The sequence below is a fragment of the Somniosus microcephalus genome, chromosome 1 (assembly GCF_052327205.1).
Source record: "Somniosus microcephalus isolate GS21.2 chromosome 1, FLI_Smic_1.0, whole genome shotgun sequence".
Taxonomy (NCBI): Eukaryota; Metazoa; Chordata; class Chondrichthyes; order Squaliformes; family Somniosidae; genus Somniosus; species Somniosus microcephalus.
Window position 1 is genome coordinate 115,834,291 of NC_140987.1, and position 24,327 is coordinate 115,858,617.

Sequence of the window (24,327 nt, forward strand, 5' to 3'; positions counted from 1 at the left end):
GTGGGTAATGGTAGTGGGTAATGGTAATGGGTAGTGGGTAATGGTGTTTTCGGTGGCACCTGAGGGTGCGAGGTCTCGTATGGAGACCGTGTCCTCCCGCCCGTCAGGATACGCCACGTATGCATATTGTGGGTTGGTGTGGAGGAGGTGGACCCTTTCGACCAGGGGGTCTGTTTTATGGCTCCTCACGTGCTTCCTGAGCAAGACGGGCCCTGGAGACGTCAGCCATGGCGGTAGCGATGTCCCCGAGGTGGATTTCCTAGGGAAGACGAACATTTTCTCGTGAGGGGTGGCGTTCGTGGCGGTACAGAGTAGTGACCATATGGAGTGAAGCGCATCGGGGAGGACTTCTTGCCAGCGGGAGGTTGGGAGGCCTCTGGACTTTAAGGCTAGCATGGCGGTTTTCCACACTGTCGCGTTCTCCCTTTCTACTTGTCCGTTACCCCGGGGGTTGTAGCTGGTGGTCCTGCTCGTGGCTATCCCTTTTTCGAGCAGGTACTGGCGCAGCTCATCGCTCGTGAACGACGAGTCCCTGTCACTATGGATGTAGCTGGGAAAACCGAATATGGCGAAGAGGTCATTGAGACATTTGATGACTGTGGCGCTGGTCATGTCCGGGCAGGGGATAGCGAATGGGAAACGGGAGTACTCGTCAATGATGTTGAGGAAGTACGTGTTGCGGTCAGAGGAGGGGAGGGGACCTTTAAAATCTACGCTTAGGCGCTCGAAGGGGCGGGTGGCTTTTATCGGGTGCGCCCTGTCTGGCCTATAAAAGTGCGGTTTGCATTCGGCACAGACTTGGCAGTTCCTGGTCATGGTCCTGACCTCCTCTGTGGTGTATGTGCCTTTAAGAGCAATTGTGGTGTATGTGCCTTTAAGAGCCCCAGGTGTGCGTAATGCCGGTAAATTGCCACTTGGGCTATATAAGCCTGTGTATTGTATATATCCTTTAGAACCCCCCCCAGACTTGCTTAGTAAATACCTATGAACCAACTCCTGTCTTCAGTGTCTTTATCTACACACGGACACGACAGTGGCGACGAAGTGGAAACGGACTTACCTGCAATTCGGCAGCACCTCAAGGACATCGATTCCTCCAGCGTCCAGAAGACTCAAGGAAGTTATAGAAACTGTGGTTTCACCAGCTGGCCAAGCTGGTGGCAGGTACTGCGCTAATCCTTCCTGGGCGTCAGGCTGGGGCTCCAGCGGCGGGCTCTACAGCTGAGACAGGCAGCGAAATCGGAGGCAAGCAATAACGGACTGGGAGGGTGCACTCGGGAGACGGCTGGCGCGGCAAGCAGGTCAGCGTTTAGACCTCCGTCGGGAACGAGTCTCCAACAGTGAATAAACGGAAACCACAGTAAAACAGCGTTGTTATCGGTAGCAGCGGCGGGAAAGCGCAGGAAGTGCCATATCGTTGCTACAGAGAAAAAAAGAGCGCAGGAAGCGCCATATCTTTTTTTTTTTGAAATGCCTAAGTCTGGCAATATTGATGCTTTTGATAACGAAACAGAGCCTAACTTTGGCAATATTGATGTTTTTGATAACAAGATAGAGAATTGGACCACATATGTAGAAAGAGTGGAGGTGTTTTGCACCGCAAATGGAATAGAAGATGAAAAAAAAGCTTCAGTGCTTCTGGATCTAATGGGTGCAGAAACATACAAGCTGTTACGCAACTTAATCACTCCAGCCAAACCGATGGACAAGAATTTTGAGGAGATTGTTGATACCCTACACTGCCAATTCGAGGCAGGACTGGCAGATTCTCTGCAAGACAAATTCATCTGCGATCCCCTAAGTGTAGAAACACAAAAAAAGGTATCTTCTGGAAAAGATTTAACACTGGACAAGGCTTTCAGTGCAATAGGAGCGGCAAAGATACAGCAAAGGCCACAGGACTTCGGCACCCATGAAATGACACGGGGTTTCAAGAGATGTTATCGCTGCGGCAGATCCAACCATGACCAGAGGGATTGCTGGTTCAAAGAAAAAGCATGCAGGCGATGCGGAAAGATGGGACACATTCCACGTGTATGCCGATCTGAAAATAAAAAATCCACTAACGGGAAAAGAATCAATAAGGAAAAGCACAGAAAGGTACAAATGATGACGGACAGTAGCTCCGAAGACCAGAAGAGCGATAGCGACTCCGGGAACAAGAGACTAAGCTCTCTCAAATTACATAATGTAATTGCCAATGAAGATTACCAGACCATCTGGGTTACCCTCATAATAGCAGGGTCCCCAGTTAAAATGGAGCTAGATACAGGATCAGCTCTAACCGTAATAAATCGACGAGATTACGAGAGGCTATTTTCGCATATACCTCTAAAAGACACATCCATTATCTTAAAAACATATACGGGGCAGAAAGTATACCCCAAAGGAAAAATAAAGGTGCCTGTGGTATACAACGGCAAAGAAATACAAAAGTTGTATTTATACATTCTACAAGATGGTGGTCCACCGTTGTTGGGACGTGAATGGATAAGGAAGATACGTTTAGACTGGCACTCCATTCAGGCACTGACGGTGACCAGTAAGGAAAAAACAAGGATGACATCATACCTGAACGATTAAAAGACATCTTGGCCAACGCCAAAGAAGTGTTTCAAGAGAAACTAGGAACCTTGAAAGGCATCACCGCCTCAATAAAAGTGGAAGATGCAGCAATTCCAAAATTTTTTAAGGCAAGACCGGTGCCATACGCAATACGTCCGGCAGTCGAGGCAGAGCTGGAGAATTTGGAAAAGGCAGGCGTATTATCCAAAATAGATTGGAGCGAATGGGCAACACCCATCGTTCCAGTCATGAAAAAAGCATTGAAAAATAACTCTGAGGAACAGAGAAAAATTCGCATCTGTGGGGACTTTAAGGTGACTGTAAACCCGGTCCTTCACACGGTACAGTATCCTCTTCCGAGGATAGAAGATATTTTCGCCTCACTATCCGGAGGGAAACGTTTCACAAAAATTGACTTGGCACAGGCATATCTACAGATGGAGGTTGAGGAGACCTCTAAAAAGTATCTCACAATAAACACACACAAAGGCCTGTACCAGTACAATCGACTGGTTTTTGGAGTAGCATCAGCTCCAGCTATCTGGCAAAGAGCTATGGAGCAAGTCCTGCAAGGGATTCCTGGGACTCAGTGTTACCTAGACGACATCCTTATAACAGGAGAAAACGACAACGAGCACCTTGCCAATTTGGAACAGGTGCTCACTAGGCTGAAAGAACGGGGCCTACGAGCAAATCGCCCCAAGTGCGAATTTTTCCAAAATCAGATATCCTATTGTGGCCACATAATTAATAAGGAAGGGTTGCATAAGTCACCTGAAAAAATTGAAGCAGTTATAAAAGCCCCAGCACCTGAAAATGTTTCACAATTGAGGTCATTCCTGGGATTAATAAATTACTATCATAAATTTTTACCGAACTTATCAACTATTCTACACCCTCTTAATGATCTTCTACACACAGGAGTGATTTGGAAATGGAACGAAGACTGTAAACGTGCCTTCCATAAATGTAAAGACTTAATCACATCCGAGAAAGTTTTGGCTCATTACAACCCATCACTACCAATCAGACTGGCGTGCGATGCATCCCCTTACGGCATAGGAGCGGTATTGTCCCATAGATTCCCTGATGGCTCGGAACGGCCGATAGCTTTTGCGTCACGCTCATTGAACTCAGCTGAGCGTAACTATTCCCAGATAGACAGGGAAGCACTCAGCCTGGTATGGGGAGTGAAGAAATTCAACCATTACCTACACGGACAAAAATTTACCTTGCTGACTGACCATCAACCCCTCATCTCCATATTCAACCCTAAGAAAGGTGTCCCCATTATGACGGCACAAAGACTACAGAGGTGGTCCCTTTTTCTAGGGGCACACCAATACAACATTGAATACAAAGGGTCAAAACAGCATGGGAATGCTGATGGTTTATCGCGCCTGCCGTTGCCAACGATAGAAGAGGCACCTACAGTAGACCCAGTAGAGATATTCCACTCTACCATAGTGGAATGTCTACCGGTGACAAATTCTGCCATTGAAAGGGAGACCAGAAATGACCCTACTCTCTCACGGGTCTACGATTTAACAATGAAGGGATGGCCAGCACATGGCGAACCACTGTTGCCAGCATTCTCGCAAAGAAGAGAACAGCTGTCAGTGTGCCGAGGAACCTTGATGTGTGGATCCAGAGTGGTGATTCCACCCAAACTCCAGGATAAAGTGCTAAAGGAGCTTCACGAGGGGCATCTGGGTGGAGTGAAAATGAAGAACCTAGCTAGGGCATTTGTATGGTGGCCAGGTATCGATGGAGACATCGAAGACATGACCAAGAGCTGCCTAGGATGCCAGAAGGTCCAAAATGCTCCGCCACAGGCCCCTCTACATCCATGGGAGTGGCCCTCATCTCCCTGGCAAAGGGTGCACATCGACTTTGCTGGTCCATTTATGGACTCAATGTTCTTAATCGCAGTTGATGCACACTCCAAGTGGCCGGAGGTAATAAAGACGTCCTCCACCACCACGGAAAAAACCATCACAGTATTAAGGACCATATTTGCCAGGAATGGGCTGCCGGAACAGATATGTTCTGATAATGGACCGCAATTTGTGTCCGAAGAATTCAGAAAGTTCTTAAAGAACAATGGGGTAAAGCACTACACGTCCGCCCCATACCATCCCGCCACCAATGGATTGGCTGAAAGGTTTGTCCAGACCTTTAAGAAGGCCATAAAGGCCATGGGTAATGAAGACATAAAACTTCAGCACAAGGCGGATAACTTCTTATTTGCATATAGGAATGCAACACATATGGTTACAAACCAAACTCCCGCCATGATGTTCTACAATCGAAACCTAAGATGCCGGCTGGATTTGGTCAAGCCCAACATCCGAAGGGACGTGGAGAACCGGCAGTTTCAGGGCATGAATGAAAGGCCAACTAGGGCCTTCCAGATAGGCCAACCGGTTTTGGCCCGGGACTACCGTACCGAGAAATGGCAGCCTGGAACTATCTGCACACGACTAGGACCACTGATGTATACCGTGGACATCGGAGAAAGCATAATAAGGCACCATGCTGACCAAATCATCAAGTCATCCGAAAAGGGACAACCTACACCACCACGCTATACATCTAACGATGAAGTAGAGATACCCATATCTACCTCCGATCCGGTGATACTGGAACCCGATGAACCCGACACTGGCCTTCAAGCCGAATCCGCCTTGCCAGAAGAACCTACTACACCACCAGAAACTACTACACCCCCGAGGCATTATCCGGACCGAGTCAGGAAGCCTCCTGAGAGACTAACTTATAATTAATTAATACAGCAATGTATATTATTTTGCATATAACATGTAATTAATAATTACTTAAAATATGATGTACTAGTTAGCTAGAAGGGGAGGAATTGTGGTGTATGTGCCTTTAAGAGCAATTGTGGTGTATGTGCCTTTAAGAGCCCCAGGTGTGCGTAATGCCGGTAATTGCCACTTGGGCTATATAAGCCTGTGTATTGTATATATCCTTTAGAACCCCCCCCAGACTTGCTTAGTAAATACCTATGAACCAACTCCTGTCTTCAGTGTCTTTATCTACACACGGACACTACATCCTCGATGGAGTAAGGCAGGTTGCGGGCCTTAATGAAGTGGAAAAACCTGGTGACCCCCAGGTGGCAGAGATCGTTGTGGAGGGCCCGTAGCCTATCGACCTGTGCGTTGGCACATGTTCCACGGGATAGGGCGTCCGGGGGCTCATTAAGTTTCCCGGGCCGGTATAAGATATCATAATTGTAGGTGGATAATTCGATCCTCCACCGCAATATCTTGTCGTTTTTGATTTTGCCCCTCTGCTTGTTATTGAACATAAATGCTACTGATCGTTGGTCAGTGAGCAGGGTGAAGCGTTTACCGGCCAGGTAATGCCTCCAATGCCGTACAGCCTCCACTATAGCCTGGGCCTCCTTTTCGACTGAGGAGTGTCTAATTTCGGGGCCCTGGAGGGTTCGTGAAAAGAAGGCCACGGGTCTCCCCGCCTGGTTAAGGGTTGCGGCCAGGGCGAAGTCAGACGCATCGCTCTCCACTTGGAAAGGGATGGACTCATCCACGGCGTGCATTGTAGCCTTTGCAATGTCCTCTTTTATGCGGGTGAAGGCTGCACGGGCCTCTGCCGCCAGGGGGAAGGAGGTTGACTTGATAAGGGGCCGGGCTTCGTCCGCGTAATTGGGCACCCATTGGGCGTAATAAGAGAAAAACCCCAGACATCTCTTCAGGGCTTTGAGGCAGTGAGGCAGGGGTAGTTCCAGAAGGGGGCGCATTTGGTCGGGGTCGGGGCCGATGACTCCGTTTTCCACTACACAGCCAAGGATGGCGAGGCGGGTGGTGCGAAACATACACTTTTCTTTGTTGTATGTGAAATTTAAGCGCTGGGCTGTTCGGAGGAATTTTTCTAGATTGGTGTCATGGCCCTGCTGGTCATGGCCGCAGATGGTGACATTGTCCAGGTAGGGAAAAGTGGCCTGCAGCGCGTTCTGGTCAACCATCCGGTCCATCTCCCTTTGGAAGACTGAGACCCCGTTGGTGACGCCGAAGGGGACTCTGAGGAAGTGGTAGAGGCGGCCGTTTGCCTCGAAGGCAGTATACTGGCGGTCTTCAGGCCTGATAGGGAGTTGGTGGTATGCCGACTTCAGGTCAATGGTAGAGAATACCCGGTGCTGTGCAATCTGATTGACCATATCAGATATGCGGGGAAGGGGGTATGCGTCTAATTGAGTATACCTATTGATTGTTTGACTGTAGTCAATGACCAGGCGCTGTTTCTCGCCGGTCTTCACGATCACTACTTGGGCTCGCCATGGGCTGGTGCTGCCCTCGATAATCCCCTCCCGCAGGAGTCTCTCTACTTCTATTTTAATGAAGCTTCTATCCCCGGCACTGTACCGCCTGCTTTTTGTTGCGATGGGCTTGCAGTCGTGGGCAAGATTAGCAAACAACGGGGGGGGGGGGGGGGGCTGACTTTCAGGGTGGATAGGCTGCATATTGTGCGCGGCGGTTGTTTTAAATTTTGCCGGCTGCAGACTGTAAGTGGGGGCAGGGGCCCGCCGTACGCCATCGTGACACTCTCTAGGTGGCACTGGAAATCCAGTCCCAGTAGCACAGCAGCGCAGAGCTGTGGCAGGACAAGGAGTTTAAAGTCTTTGTACTCTGTGCCCATTACTGTCAGGGTCGCTACACAGTAGCCGCCGACGTCCGCCGTATGGGACTTGGAGGCCATAGAGACCCGGTGGCGCGTGGGCATGACTGATAGGGAGTAGCGTCGCACCGTGTCGGGGTGGATAAAGCTCTCCGTGCTCCCGCAGTCAAATAGACAGTTTGTTGCGTGACCATTTACCTTGATGTCCATCGTGGACCTGGCCAGTTGGTGAGGCCTGGATTGGTCCAGGATGATGGAGGCCATCGTTGAGGTCGGTGGGTCGCTGTTGTACTCGCGCGAGGCAGTGGGGGAGTCAGGGGCCTGGTCCCAAAGTGACGTCCAAGATGGCGGCCCGCACCGCTCACACGTGGCTGGTGATGTCCAAGATGGCGGCCCGCACGGCTCACACGCGGCTGGTGGTGTCCAAGATGGCGACCTGCACGGCTCACACGTGGCGCTGCTGGAGTTGGTCGGTTTCGCCCTGCACACTTTGGCATAGTGCCCCTTCTTTCCGCATTTGGAGCAGATCGCGTCCTTCGCCGGGCAGTGTTGTCTGGGGTGCTTGGCCTGGCCACAGAAATAGCACTTTGAGCCTCTGGACATCGCAGCTGTAGTTGGGCTGCAGGTGGGCCGTGGCGGTGGTGGCATGGCGCAGGCCTGTGGCCTTACCGTGTCCCAAGATGGCGGCCCCTGCGACATCCATGGGGCGGGGAGGGCCGTATGGTCGGGGGTTAGGCATCCATGTTTCGGAGGGCCACGTCCAGTGAGTTAGCAAGGGCTACAGCCTTCTGCAGGTTGAGCCCACTTTGCTCTAGCAGTCTCTGTCGAGTGTAGCTGGACCTGATGCCGGCGACGTAGGCATCTCTGATTAGGTCATCAGTATTTTCCGCGGCCGTCACCGATTTGCACTTGCAGTCCCGGCCGAGGACTCTCAGTGCCCGTAGGTATTCGTCACCTGATTCCCCGGGTCGCTGTTTGCGGGTAGCCAGGAGGTGTCTAGCGTAGACCTCGTTGACTGGCTTAGTATATTGTTCTTTTAGTATCGTGATAGCGGCCGTGTAGGATACAGCATCTCAGATAATCGAATATACTTGGTGGCTCACCCGTGAGTTCAGTACTAGCAGTTTGTCGGCTTCGGTCTTGACGGTAGTGCTGGAGGCCTGCAGGAATGCTTCGAAGCAGCTCAGCCAGTGCTCGAAGTTATTTGATGCATCCGCCGTTTGAGGGTCCAGTTCCAGGCATTCCGGTTTCAGGATTTGCTCCATTTCAAAACCTTTTGTTAATAAAATTGATGCGCCATCAATAACTCCAGAAGACTAAGAGTTAAACTTATAACAAGTAGGCTTTTATTAACAAAAGAATACGAGCATGCCTCTGCTGGTAGACCAATCCTTAAAGCCAGGGGGACTGGAGGTCAATCACCTTTATACCTGGGCTTAGGGGTGGAGCATGGGGCGGAGCCAGCTGAGGCATGCCCAGACATGTTCTGTACAGGCAGATTAGTGGTTTACCACAACGGCTAAGTTTGTCTGGCACGGGCTCAAGAAGGACGTTCGCGACTGGGCCAATACCTGCGTGATAGGCCAGCGCTCGAAAGTGCATCGCCATATTAAGGCCCCGATGGCGCCTTTCGCAGTGCCCAAGAGGCGGTTCGACCATGTTAACGTGGACCTGGTGGGGCCCCTGCCGCCCTCTCGCGGATTCACCCACCTCCTCACGATGGTCGACAGAACTACCCGATGGCCGGAAGCCATTCCCGCTGTCGTCAACAACGTCCGCCGATGTGGCTCGGGCGTTCATCAACACTTGGGTCGCCCAGTTCGGCGCCCCATCTGATGTCTCCTCCGACCGGGGGCCCCAGTTCACGTCGGAGCTCTGGAACGCTGTCGCCCAAGGCCTCGGGTTGAGACTCCACCGCACCACCGCATATCACCCTCAGGCTAACGGGCTGTGCGAACGGTTTCATCGCTCCATGAAGGCCGCGCTCCGGGCCAGCCTCTGGGATGACAGTTGGATCGACAGACTCCCGTGGGTCATGCTGGGACTCAGGACCACCCCCACGGAGGACCTCCAGTCCTCATCCGCCAAGCTCGTCTATGGGCAGCCGCTGCGGGTTCCCTTGGTCCGCAGCCTGTCAGCGGTCCACCCTCCTGGACAACACCAAGGTTTTCGCGCCGGTGCCCACGTCGCAGCACGGTCTCCCTCAGTCCCACGTTCCGCCCGACCTTCGTGCGGCGGAGTACATTTTCGTCCGCCATGACGCCCACCGGGGACCTCTTCACCCACCCTACGACGGACCATTCCACGTCCTGGAAGCCGGGGACAAGGCCTTCGTGGTGGATGTCGGCGGTAAGCTGGACTACATTTCCGTGGACCGTCTTAAGCCGGCCCACCTGGAACCTGGATCTGGACCGATCCGTTGGGTTGGCTCAGCCCCCGCGGCGGGGCCGACCTCCGACTTCTGCACCCTCAGTCCACCACCGAGTGCCCGGGGACCCTCCGGCGACCCCCCTGGTCCCCGCCCCGGCCTTAAGGAGCCATTTCGGCCGTGTGATCCAGGCCCCTCAACGACTGACATTGCCAGTTCTAGTGAATTCTGGGGGGACGTATGTGGCAGAGACCACATAGGGACAGTAACACAATTCACTATGTTTAGCCAATGTTGTTATCGCTCCACATTATGTACGGAACTTGGTTGGGTTATCGGGGCAGGGTCCCTTTAAGAGTCGTCGATTGTGTGATGACGTCATAGCCCTGCGACGAGGCCGAGTCCCTCAGTCCATGCGGAGAGTTAATAAAGCTAACACGCGTTTTTCTTTGCTGCTACGAAAGTCTCGCAGTCTGTTGATTTCCAGCGACTCCTACAATAGTCACCAAGAAATCAAATAGGGAATTTAGAAGAAACTTCTTTACCCAAAGAGTGGTGAGAATGTAGAACTCACTACCACAGGGAGTGGTTGAAGCGAATAGTATAGATGTATTTAAGGGGAAGCTGGACAAGCATATGAGGGAGAAGGGAATAGAGGGTTATGCTGATAGAGTTAAATGAGGAAAGACGGGAGGAGGCGCGAGTGGAGCATAAACGCCGGCATGGACAGGTTGGTCCGAATGGCCTGTTTCTGTGCCGTATATCCTATGTAATCATAAACATCCTGAGACCACATTCCTTACTAAATTAACATTAATTGGACAGACAGATGTACACTACAGTATAAGACTGCATACTTCTTTTCTCTAAGCCATCAGTATCAGACTTATATACACATCCCACCATGACGCCATGAACTCTTAGCCCAGCAGTCTAATGGGGATTAACACATTAAAAAGTTAAACAAAGAGGAATTGGATACATATTCCAACATTGCTGCCAGAATTGAATTCCTTCCCCTCTAAGCTTTTCAGCCAAAACATGCAAATCTAAATAAACCAAATTAGTACAAGATATAGATTTTCCCAAATAATTCTCAGTCACAGCCCAGATTGATTGCAATCCAGATTGATTCCAGTTCATTAGAGGTTATTTTAAACACAATTTAAAGCTGAGATTAAAACTAGGAATTGATAATCCCACTTCAAGTAACATCATAGCATTTTCTTGGTGTCAAACTCTCTGATTAAGCATAACCCATTATGCCGAATCCCAGTGAATTAAATCAGGCTGAATTCAGGTTTGAAATATATATTACGCGACCATTGTCATCATCAGGACATTACAACATAATATCAACTTGACTGTTTTAACCTTTTTACTTACCGAATTGAAAACAATGTTTTGCTTGCTGAAAGTTCCAGACTTATCTGTTTCAGTTCAGTTTTGACACCTACCTCGGTGTTTATAGTTTCTCTGACAAGCATCCCCTGCATGGTGGGTCAGTGTTGCCAAACCTCCAGTGTGACTCTACTCTCGGTTGCTGTAATGTACTATTTTTGTACTCTCTTGATACGATCTGCAAGCTGTACACCAGATACACGTGTTCTATGAAACATCCAAAACATGTGGATCAAAACAGAGCCTCAAAGGTCAGTCAACTGAACTAACATGGGGGTATCAAGCTGAGGAACAATCATGTCATGTTGTGCTTTCTTGTCATATCCCATCTGGGATTAGCCGACTTAAAAAGACATTTTTATCCAGATCCGTTTCATAGCTTTTGCAATGCTGCACAGTAGCTTGACATTGTAGAAGCCATTGTAACCTTAGAGAACATAAGAACATAAGAAATAGGAGCAGGAATAGGCCATTTGGCCCCTCTAGCCTGCTTCGCCATTCAATAAGATCATGGCTGATCTTGGGCTCAAAGCCACTTCTCTGCCTGCTCCGTTATCTTGCAAAAATCTGTCTATCTCCACCTTAAATGTATTTAATGACCCAGCCTCCACAGCTCTCTGGGGCAGAGAAATCCACAGATTTAAGACCCTCAGAGAAGAAATTCCTCCTCATCTCAGTTCTAAAAGGGCGACCCTTTATTCTGAAACTATGCCCCCGAGTTCTAGATTTCCCCACGAGGGGAAACAGCCTCTCTGCATCTACCTTGTTGAGCCCCCTCAGTATCTTATATGTTTCAATAAGATCACCTCTCATTCTCCTAAATTCCAATGAGTATAGGCCCAACCTACTCAACCTTTCTTCATAAGTCAACCCCCTCATCTCAGGAATCAACCATGTGAATCGTCTCTGAACTGCCTCCAATGCAAGTATATCCTTCCTTAAATAAGGAGACCAAAACTGTACGCAGTACTCAAGGTGTGGTCTCACCAATACCCTGTACAGTTGTAGCAGGACTTTCCACCTTTTATACTCCAACCCCCTTGCAATAAAGGCCAACATTCCATTTGCCTTTGTGATTACTTGCTGTACCTGCATGCTAACTTTTTGGGCAGGATTTTCATTGGGCCGTGGAGTCGGGATTGGAGGCATGTGGGGGGTTAAAATCCCAAAATCATGGGTCCCAACCCCATCCCACACCCAAACCCGCCTCCGTGCCAGTTTCAAAGGAGGCGGGTACCCACCCCGCACTGGGACCCGCCTACCCGAGGTGGGAAGGGATTAGTGCCAATTAACTGCCTTTTAACAGGTAGTTAACAGGCAGTTTTTAGCCTAATCCCTATTTTTAAGGTTGAAGTGTGGGATTCCCAACGGCTCCAAACCACGCCAAGTTAGAGGAGGCGGGCCGTCGGGTTGAAGGACTTGGAGGGGTCGAGATGTCGGTGTTCAGGTGAGTGATGTGTGCATGAGTGCAAAGGTAAGTGTGTTTGGTGTGTCTAAAGTGATTAAAGAAGTTTAAATGACGTTTTCAGCCTCCTTCCTTTAGGTCCCGGGTGTCCCTCATCTCACCGGCACAGAAAGCAGAATGGCTGCGAACTGTCAAAAGTGACAGCCTTCAGCTTACTGTGCAGGAGAGATTTCTAACTGAGACTGTGGAGAAGGACCCAGGTTAGAAGTAAGACTGTCAGTGTTGACAGCTTCAAACAGCTGTGAAACACTGATATTTCATCTGTCAAAACCTCTTGACAGATGAAATTTCAGTCTGTGACATCACCTGTTGCCGGGTGGCCCTTAATTGGCCTGCTGAGCCCGCTGGGTGGGCTCAACAAGGTCAATCAAGTTAAAATCGCGTGGATTGGCCGCATCTCGATGGAGGCGGGACTACAACCCCGAAAGTTGTAGTCCCGCCTCCAATCCGACTCCTGAATGAAAATCCTGCCCTTTATGTTTCATGCACAAGGACCCCAGGTCCCTCTGAACTGTAGCATTTTGTAATCTCTCTCCATTTAAATAATAATTTGCTTTTTTATTTTTCCTGCCAAAGTGGATAACCTTGCACTTTCCCACATTATACTCCATCTGCCAAATGTTTGCCCACTCACTTAGCTTGTCTATATCCCTTTGCAGATTCTTTGGGCTCGATTTTGCCATTGCTGCGGGCTGGGGGTGTGTCAGGTGTTTTTCAAGTCCTGAATCCGACTCCAGTGGGATGTGGGATAAAAGTGCGATTTTCCCCTAATTGGGCAATTGATTTCCGGCGTGTGGGAACCCCTGGCCCAATTAGTCTTTCCATCCTGAAAGTCGCCTCTGATGACGTCATCCAAGCTGCTGGATTTAAGGCCTGCAAGCAGCCTTGCTTCTCCTGGAGACTGCAAACTTTATGCCCATTGCTGTGATCGCATCATTCAGCAACTATGTCCAGCAATAGGCCAAAGTGTGCTCCACGGTTCAATGACGCCGCTCTGCAAGCTCTGGTGGAGGGAGCAAGAGCTAATAAGGAGGTGCTCTTCCCTTCCTCAGGGAGGAAGAAGCCTCCCCAGCAGACTAAAGCTGTGTGGATGCAAATGGCCCAGGAGGTCAACTCTATGTCTATGTGCCGCAGAACCTGGCTGCAGTGCAGGAAGAGGTTTCATGACCTTCTGCGCACAGGAAAAGTGAGTATGACTTTCCCATCACCCTCAATATGATCCCCATCGCATCTCCTCACCAACACTCTGCTTTGCCAACCTCTTCCTCCACATCCCACTTGACACATCCCTGCACCCTTACCCATTCCCTCTCTCTCGATGGTCACATTCACCTAACTATTCGACCATGTAGCCCTCTATCACTGATGCAATGACAACTTACAACACTAAGGGAGGGCCCTTTGTATCCTTCTAAGCATCTATGCTATGGAATCTCTACACTCACTCCTTCATTCTCACTCAAACTCCACTTGTGGCCCTCATTGGAGGAAAAGAGAGCCCACAATAAGAGGGAAAGAGCAAGGACAGGAGGAGGGCCACCCTCAGTAGCCCAGCTCACCACCTCGGAGGAGGCGGCCCTGGAAATTGCCGGGATCGAGGAGGATTCCCAAGTGGGGGACGGGCAGGCAGGCGCATCAAAGCAAGCTGGTGACAGAATAGTTTGGCATCTCTCTCTTTGACATTGCATGAGTCACTGATAATGAATCTGATGCTCTAACAGATTGACTTATGATCATCTGCACTTTTCAATGTTCATGTAACCTTGACCTCACATCTCTAACTCTTTCCTTTACTCCCCCACAGGACCATCGACTGCCCCCATCCCCACTGTCCAGGAGGTAGAGCCTGAGCTTCCAGACTCCTCAGAGGAAGCTGCAACCTCTGAGGGTGCTGCGTCAGCAGAATTAAGCGCACACATCACCAGCGCAGACACTCACACCTCGGTGGGACCTTTGGGACATAGAGTAGAGTTGTCACTTGGTGTATCACAGCTCACAAGTGAGCATCAGCAGATGGTGGAGACAGGGACAGCAGTGGAGAGTCCTCGTTGGAGGCCGCAGGATGCTCCCAGCTCGGCTCCGCTGCATGTCGACCCTGTGCCTCCGGGTCCATCTAGGAGAGCGGTGCTGGAACTCCAGGAACAGGTGCAGGATGCTCTGGCAGGTTTTGTCTCCAGGGTCGCTGCGAGTGTGGAGCGAATGGAGGAGTCCATCGCTAACATGAGCAGAGCCTTTGTGAAGGCGTTGGCACATGAACGCATCACCACGGAAAGGATGGCAACCTCCGTGGAAAGGATGGCAACCTCCATAGTAAGGCTGGCTACCGTAGAGGAGAGGATGGCTATGGTAGAGGAGAGGATGGCTACGTCCATGGAGGAGCTTAGTCGCCAGGGTATGGAAACCATGGTAATTGTTCAGAATAGACTGACATCTCTTGAGGAGCGATGGTCAGCTATTAAGCAAACAAACCAGACCTTCATGCAAGTCCTCGGGAATAGGACTTCCAGTACAGAAACGGGTCCTCATGGCCCCCCTGAATTGCAGCAAGGTGCTGTCAAGCCACTTGCTAGCTCTGAAGTGGGGCTGACCCATGAGAGGGATGTTGGTGGCAAACAACAAGTGGGGGCTCCTCTCCAAGCGCTCACACGACCATGCCACTGCAAAGCCCTCGGTCAGAGCCCCACCAGAGTCCCCACCCAACTGAGATCGGCGTCTCAACCCCTGCACAGCCGCAGGAGCAGCAGACTGTTGCCGAGCCCTCACAGGTTCGCAAACCCAGAGGACACCCGCCAAAGGTGTCGAGACAGGAGCAGCAAGAAAGTGAGCAAGGGGCCTCCACATCTGCTGAAGCCACAGGGGAAGCACCACATAGGAGCACGCGTAAGAGGAAGATAATGCACAAGTAGTCACAAGGGTAGTCACTTGGGTGTAATGTTATGTTTAATTTTGAGAAGCCATCAGTTGGTTATTGTCATTAAAAATTCTGATGGCAAACTGTTGCAGTTGTGGTGTGTGTCATTTCGCTAATGGGACTTCTACTTAGGGCTTAGGATGACTTGCAATTGTCAGTATGGTGGTCAGAGTGATAGGAATCTGCAGGTTCTTGGCCATTGTCGATGATCTGATAAGAAGGTGCGAGGCAAAAGTGTTTGATTGTGCAGGCTAAGCAAATCTGGCCAAGATGAGTGCGTGCCTTGCATTCCGGGCAGCAATGTGCTCGCATGCTGCTGCCACTGGTTGATGCGCCTCTGCAAGCTGTTCATTGTCGCTCTCCTCCTCCTCATCTGAGGAGGCTATGTGATGAGCCACTTGTTCCTCAGGCATCTGCAAGCCACGATGCTGTGCCATGTTGTGAAGTGCACAGCAAACCATGACCATTCTGGAGACCCTGGCTGCTGAGTACTGCAGGGCTCCAGCTGATCTATCAAGGCACCTGAAGCGCATCTTCAGCAAGCCGATGGTTTGCTCGATTATGGATCTGGTGGAAATGTGGCTGGTGTTGTAGCGCTCCTCAGCTTCGGTGGATGGGCTCCTCAATGGCGTCATTAGCCACGTCTTCAGGGGATAGCCTTTGTCTCCAAGTAGCCATCCGAAAAGTTGGTCTGGTGGACTGAAGAGCAGAGGCACACTAGACTGGTGCAGGATATAGGAGTCATGGCAACTGCCAGGGTACTTGGCACAAACATGCAAAATTTCCTTCTTGTGGTCACACACCAGCTGTACGTTGAGGGAGTGGAAGCCCTTGCGGTTTACAAAAATACCTGGACTGTGATGGGGTGCCTTAAGGGCCACATGTGTGCAGTCAACGACGCCCTGCACCCTTGGAAAGCCTGCCAGATTGTCGAACTGAACTGCACGTGCAGTTACACTCTTGATCCTTGGAGAAATTGATGTAATTGTGTGCGATGGCAAAGAGGGCATCGGTTACCTGTGTGATGCAATTGTGTGCGGCCGCCTGGGAGACGCCGCTGATGCCTGCTGCTGATCCCTGGAATGAGCCTGAAGCAAAAAAGTTGAGTGCGGTGGTAACTTTGATGGCCAATGATAAGGGGTGTCCACCTGCCCCTCTGGGCTCCAGGTCTTGCTGCAGCATTGCACAGATGTCACCCACTACCTCTCGTGAAAGTCGGAGCCTCCTTTGGCACTGCTGCTCAGTCATGTTGAGGTAGCTGATCCTCTCTCTGTAGACCCTGTTTTGGGGGTCTCTCCTGCGCCGACAGGCTTCCATGCGCTTGCGCCTTCTGGCCTGTGCTGCTTCAGGTGGGTGAGCAGCAACTTGGAGCTCCTGCTGTTGCTCCTGCAGTTGGTGCTGCTGTTGGTCAGGGTTCTGCTGCTGCCGCGGCTGGTCTTCGTCCGAATCTGATGTCCAGGAGGAAAGGAAATAAATAGTTCCCATTCTTCTGGTATATACCTCTGTTGAGGAAGCGCTCATTCAAGATGGGGAGAGGGGTTTCCCAGGAGGTCACACCGGAGATGGGTGTCAGGCTCCAAACTTCCACAACAATGAGTATGCCTGCTAAAAGTTCCCCCAGACCTGAGACAACAAAGTTCTGCCACCTGCAAATGATGATTGGTGAAAACTCCGTTTTAATGGTGGAGCTGCAGCTGTTAGTAAGCAATCCACTTGTGATGCTGCCAGGATTCACTGGCATGTTACAGAGGAGGCGTGCAGCACGTGGGAAAAGTGGGAAAATCAGAAAGGCCTCTCAAAATGGGATTATAGAGGCAATTAAGTGGTTGTTAAGGGCCTTAAGGGCCTATCCCGCTTCTTGGAGGTGGGATGGAAATGGGGTCAGAAAACTTGCATGTGGGAAAATTGCTCAGACGTGGGATGGAGGCGGGATCTGGCCCGCCCGCCATTTTTTGCAATTTTACCACCTCACACGCCTCCAATCCCGCCTCCTCGGGCTTGGTAAAATCGAGCCCTTTCAGTCTCTGCACAACTTGCTTTCCCACCCATCTTTGTATCATCCGCAAACTTGTATCATCCGCGAATATGTTACTCTTGAATATTGTGCCAGCATTCAGTGACTTAAAGTGCACAAAATGATATTGCTGTTTATTATGGGGGTTCCATTTTTTTTAATGGATCAATGGTTGCTGTGAGTCTGATTTTCCGGGTTAGTAACCTGTTGTGGACAGGGAAGGGATATTTTGCGGTGACCTGTTCCACTGGCTTCGGTCTGGGATTTCCCAGATGATGCTAGGTATATTGTATTAGGAGCAATTAATTCCCTTAGTCAAAGAGATAACTTAATAAAAAAATTAGAATTATTTTTTTTTATTAATTCCTTCAGCTGGCATTGCCCGTAATCCTAGGCTGTCACAAGTGCAGCAACAACCAGGTGCCACACAAGGTCCAGGGACTGCCCTACACATGTAAATGACCCTGACCATGGGAATGGGCTTGAGTTGGGGTTCCAGGCAAAGGGCAGGCAGAAGTCCCACCTCCTAAAGTTCTGCTTCCATTGTACCTGACAAGAAAACCAGCCCTGTATTTTTTTTAGTGATTTCTTTATGATTTTATGAAAACAAAAACTTGTACTTTAAGCAAACACACCAGAAAAGTCACAAACATTACGTAGAGCAAAACTCATAGGTGCTGATTTCTTTAACTCAACCAAGAAGCTCCAAAGGGCAATAGAGGACTTACAGTTCAGGAAAGTCCTACGGCCCAGTGGACCTTTTGCTCACATTGATGTCAATGCTACTGAGGCTCTCCCATTATATATTAGAGGTATGTGGGTATAAACTCGGATAGTGACATTAATGTGCGGCACGACTTCTCAGGGAAGATTTCACACTGTTGGAGCGTGGGAGCAAATTCTGGAATAAGGGAAGGCAACACTGAGGGACAACCTTCACCTCAACCAGAATGGCACTAATGTCCTTAGGAGAGGGTAAATAGTGCAGCAGTGGGGGAAGCTTTAAACTCATATGGCAAGGAGGTAAGTAGAGAGGGAGAGCAGAAGATTTAGCTGAAAAGAATGCACAAATATTACCAGAGGAGATAGAAGCTTTGCAATAGTGAAAGATAATTAAAAAATCACTGTTGTAGAAGGGGCAAGGGATATCAAAATGTTAAATAAGAAAACTTGGAAAAAGAATAATAGTCAACATTCAAAATTGAGTAGTATGTATGTGAATACACAAAGTAATCAAAATCCAACAGGAAAGTTAGAAGCACTAATTACTATGGAAGGCTATGATATAGTGACGAGAATAGGGACATGGCTTAGTTTGGGACAGAACTAGGAACTTAATAAAGAAAGAAAGAATGAACCTGCAATTATACATTGATTTTCATTACCTCAGGATATCTCAAAGCACTTCATAACCAATGAAATGTAGTCACTGTTGTAACGTAGGGAAATGCAGCAGCTGTTTTCACACAGCAAGATCCCACAAACAGTAATGGAGTAAATGACCATATAACCTGTTTTGGTAGTGTGGCTGATAGATCAGTGTTGGTCAGGACACTGGGAATATTCCCTGTTCTTCTTCAAATAGTGCCATGGGATCTTTTACATTCGCTTGTGAGGTCAGATGGGGCCTCAGGTTAACGTCTCATCCAAAAGATAGCATCTCTCACAAAGCAGTACTCCCGCAGTACTTCCCTGAAGTGTCAACCTAGATCATATGCTCAAGTCTCTAGAGTGGGGCTTAAACCAGCAGTGAGAGTGCATTAGCGGATATATTAGTAGTAAAAAGGTGTCGCAATAAAGGGGTTGTCAGTTAGGCGACAAAAACTTCTCTTATGATTCATGCACAAGTGCTTTTTATAATGACAAGCTTTATTATAGTGACATAGAAACATAGAAGATAGGAGCAGGAGTAGGCCATTCAGCCCCTCGAGCCTGCTCCGCCATTCAATGCGATTATGGCTGATCATCCAAATTCAGTACCCGGTCCCTGCTTTCTCCCCATACCCCTTGATCCCTTTAGCCTTAAGAAATATATCCAACTCCTTCTTGAATATATTTAATGAACTGGCCTCCACTGATTTCTGTGGTAGAGAGTTCCACAGGTTCACCACTCTCTGGGTGAAGAAATTCCTCCTCATTTCTGTCCTAAATGGCCTACCCTTTATCTATAGACTGTGTCCCCTGGTTCTGGACTCCCCGACCATCGGGAACATCCATCCTGCATCTAGTCTGTCCAATCCTGTCAGAATTTTATAAGTTTCAATGAGATCCCCTCTCATTCTTCTAAACTCCAGCGAGTACAAGCCCAATCGACCCAATCTCTCCTCATACGTCATTCCTGCCATCCCAGGTATCAGCCTGGTGAATCTTCGCTGAACTCCTTCAATGGCAAGAACATCCTTCCTCAGATAAGGCGACCAAAACTGCACACAATACTCAAGATGTGGTCTCACCAAGGCCCTGTACAACTGCAGCAAGACATCCTTGTTCCTGTACTCAAACCCTCTCGCTACGAAGGCCAACATACCATTTGCCTTCTTAACCGCCTGCTGCACCTGCATGCTTACCTTCAGTGACTGGTGCACAAGGACACCTAGGTCTCGTTGCACTTCCCCTTCTCCCAATCTATTGTCATTTAGATAATAATCTGCCTTCCTGTTTTTGCCACCAAAGTGGACAACCTCACATTTATCCACGTTATATTGCATCTGCCATGTTTCTGCCCAATCACCCAACATGTCCAAATCATCCTGGAGTTTCACGACATCCTCCTCACAGCACACACGCCCACCAAGCTTTGTGTCGTCTGCAAATTTGGAGATATTACATCTAGTTCCCTTGTCTAGATCATTAATATATATTGTGAATAGCTGGGGTCCAAGGACCGATCCCTGCGGTACCCCACTAGTCACTGCCTGCCACTCGGAAAAGGACCCATTTATTCCAACTCTTTGCTTTCTGTCTGCCAACCAGTTCTCTATCCAAGTCAATACCTTGCCCCCAATCCCATGTGCCTTAACTTTACACGCTAATCTCTTATGCGGGACCTTATTGAAGGCCTTCTGAACATCCAGATACACCACATCCACTGGTTCTCCCTTATCTATTTTACCAGTTACATCCTCAAAAAATTCCAGTAGATTAGTCAAGCACTTTTGTGAATCCATGTTGACTTTGTCCGATCCTGCCAATGTTTTCCAAGTGCACTGCTATTACATCTTTTATAATGGACTCTAGCATTTTCCCCACTACCGATGTCAGGCTTACCGGTCTGTAATTCCCCGTTTTCTCTCTACCACCCTTTTTTGAATAGTGGGGTAACATTAGCTACCCTCCAATCCATGGGTACTGTTCCAGATTCCATTGAATGTTGGAAGATGATCAGCATTGCATCTACTATTTCTAGGGCCACTTCCTCAAGTACCCTAGGATGTAGATTATCAGGCCCTGGGGATTTATCGGCCTTCAATCCCATCAATTTCCGTAACACCATTTCCCTACAAATACTGATTTCTTTCAGTTCCTCCCTTTCATCAGACCCTATGTTCCCTGGCATCTCTGGGAGGTTATTTGTGTCCTCCTTTGTGAAGACAGAACCAAAATATGTATTTAGTTGGTCAGCCATTTCTTTGTTCCCCATTATAAATTCCCCTGATTCTGACTGCAAGGGACCTACGCTTGACTTCACCAATCTTTTTCTCTTCACATATCTATAAAAACTTTTACAGTCAGTTTTTATGTTCTCTGCAAGCTTACTCTCATATTCTATTTTCCCCTTCTTAATTAATCCCTTTGTCCTCCTTTGTTGAATCCTAAATTGCTCCCAATCCTCAGGATTATTGCTTTTTCTGGCCAATTTATATGTCCTCTCCTTGGATCGTATGCTATCCCTAATTTCCCTTGTTAGCCACGGTTGAGTCACCTTTTTTGTTTTATTTTTGTGCCAAACTGGGATGAACATTTTCTGTAGTTCATCCATGCGGTCTTTGAAAGTTTGCCATTGCCTATCCACCGTCAACCCTTTGAGTGCCATTCCCCAATCAATCCTACCCAACTCGCTCCTCAGACCATCGTAGTTTCCTTTATTTAAATTTAGGACCCTAGTCTCTGAGTCAACTACTTCATTCTCCATCTTAATGAAGAATTTGATCATATTATGATCGCTCCGACCCAAGGGGCCTCGTACAACAAGATTGCTAATTAATCCTTTCTTGTTACATAATACCTAGTCTAAGATGGCCTGATCTCTGGTTGGTTCCTCGACATATTAGTCCAGGAAACCATCCCGTAAACACTCCAGGAATTCCTCCTCCACAGTATTATTACTAATTTGGTTAGCCCAATCTATATGTAGATTAAAGTCACCCATGATGAGTACTGTGCCCTTATTGCACGCTTCTTTAATTTCCCTTGTAATGCCATCCCCAACCTCCGCCTTACTGTTTGGAGGTCTATATACCACTCCCACTAATGTTTTCTGCCCCTTGGTATTTCTCAGTTCTACCCATACAGATTCCACATCATCAGAGCTAATATCCTTCCTTACAACTGTGTTAATCCCTTATTTAACCAGTAATGCTACCCCACCTTCCTTTCCTTTTTGCCTATCTTTCCTGAAAATCGAATACCCCTGGATGCTGAGTTCCCAGCCTTGGCCATCCTTGAGCCACGTTTCCGTAAAGCATGCAATAAGGGCAGAGCAGTCATCATGGGTGACTTTAATCTACATATAGATTGGGCTAATCAAATTAGTAACAATACTGTGGAGGAGGAATTCCTGGAGTGTTTACGGGATGGTTTCCTGGACCAATATGTCGAGGAACCAACCAGAGATCAGGCCATCTTAGACTGGGTATTATGTAACGAGAAAGGATTAATTAGCAATCTTGTTGTACGAGGCCCCTTGGGTCGGAGCGATCATAATATGATCGAATTCTTCATTAAGATGGAGAATGAAGTAGTTGACTCAGAAACTAGGGTCCTCAATTTAAATAAAGGAAACTACGATGGTCTGAGGAGCGAGTTGGGTAGGATTGATTGGGGAATGGCACTCAAAGGGTTGACGGTGGATAGGCAATGGCAAACATTCAAAGACCGAATGGATGAACTACAGAAGTTGTTCATCCCAGTTTGGCATAAAAATAAAACAAAAAAGGTGACTCAACCGTGGCTAACAAGGGAAATTAGGGATAGCATAAGATCCAAGGAGAGGACATATAAATTGGCCAGAAAAAGCAATAATCCTGAGGATTGGGAGCAGTTTAGGATTCAACAAAGGAGGACAAAGGGATTAATTAAGAAAGGGAAAATAGAATATGAGAGTAAGCTTGCAGGGACCATAAAAACTGACTGTAAAAGCTTTTATAGATATGTAAAGAGAAAAAGATTGGTGAAGTCAAGCGTAGGTCCCTTGCAGTCAGAATTGGGGGAATTTATAATGGGGAGCAAAGAAATGGCAGACCAACTAAATACATATTTTGGTTCTGTCCTCACAAAGGAGGACACAAATAACCTCCCAGAAATACCACGGAACATAGGGTCTGATGAAAGGGTGGAACTGAAAGAAATCAGTATTTGTAGGGAAATGGTGTTAGGAAAATTGATGGGACTGAAGGCCGATAAATCCCGAGGGCCTGATAATCTACATCCCAGGGTACTTAAGGAAGTGGCCCTAGAAATAGTAGATGCATTGCAGGTCATCTTCCAGAACTTGATAGACTCTGGAACAGTACCCATGAATTGGAGGGTAGCTAATGTTACCCCACTATTCAAAAAAGGTGGCAGAGAAAAAGCGGGGAATTATAGACCGGTAAGCCTGACGTCGGTAGTGGGGAAAATGCTAGAGTCAATTATAAAAGTTTTAATAGCAGAGCACTTGGAAAGCAGTGACAGGATCAGACAAAGGCAACATGGATTTACAAAGGGTAAATCATGCTTGACTAATCTACTGGAATTTTTTGAGGATGTAACTGGTAAAACAGATAAAGGAGAACCAGTGGATGTGGTGTATTTGGACTTTCAGAAGGCTTTCGATAAGGTCCCGCATAAGAGATTAGCGTGCAAAAATAAGGCACATGGGATTGGGGGCAAGGTATTAACTTGGATAGAGAACTGGTTGGTGGACAGAAAGCAAAGAGTTGGAATAAACGGGTCGTTTTCCAAGTGGCAGGCAGTGACTAGTGGGCTACCGCAAGGATCGGTCCTAGGACCCCAGCTGTTCACAATATATATTAATGATCTGGACGAGGGAATTGGATGTAATATCTCCAAATTTGCAGATGACACAAAGCTGGGTGGGAGGGTATGCTGTGAGGAGGATGTCGTGAAACTCCAGTACGATTTGGACAGGTTGGGTGATTGGGCAGAAACATGGCAAATGCACTATAATGTGGATAAATGTGAGGTTATCCACTTTGGTGGCAAAAACAGGAAGGCAGATTATTATTTGAATGGCAATAGATTGGGAGAAGGGGAAATGCAAAGAGACCTGGGTGTTCTTGTGCACCAGTCGCTGAAGGTAAGCATGCAGGTGCAGCAGGCGGTTAAGAAGGCAAATGGTATGTTGGCCTTCGTAGCAAGAGGGTTCGAGTACAAGAACAAGGATGTCTTGCTGCAGTTGTACAGGGCCTTGGTGAGACCGCACCTTGAGTATTGTGTGCAGTTTTGGTCACCTTACCTGAGGAAGGATGTTCTTGCCATGGAGGGAGTGCAGCGAAGATTCACCAGGCTGATACCTGGGATGGCAGGAATGACGTACGAGGAGAGATTGTGTCAATTGGGCTTATACTCACTAGAGTTTAGAAGATTGAGAGGGGATCTCATCGAAACCTATAAAATTCTGTCAGGTCTGGACAGACTAGATGCAGAAAGGATGTTTCTGATGGCCAGGGAGTCCAGAACCAGGGGTCATAGTCTAAGGATAAGGGGTAAGCCATTTAGGACTG

The 24,327-nt window shown here is 48.4% G+C and overlaps 1 protein-coding gene across 2 annotated transcripts in view; it reads right to left on the reverse strand.

Annotated features, from left to right (window-relative positions):
- Positions 1-11,152, reverse strand: part of lrrc2 (leucine rich repeat containing 2) — a 160,573-nt gene extending 149,421 nt beyond the window's left edge. Inside the window, exon 1 of one of the 2 annotated variants that reach the window (XM_085984882.1) lies at positions 10,979-11,152. The gene's annotated coding sequence lies outside the window, so the exon portion shown is untranslated. The remainder of the gene's footprint in view (positions 1-10,978) is intronic. The other variant, XM_085984876.1, reaches the window with a different exon arrangement.
- Positions 11,153-24,327: the final 13,175 nt, after the last annotated feature.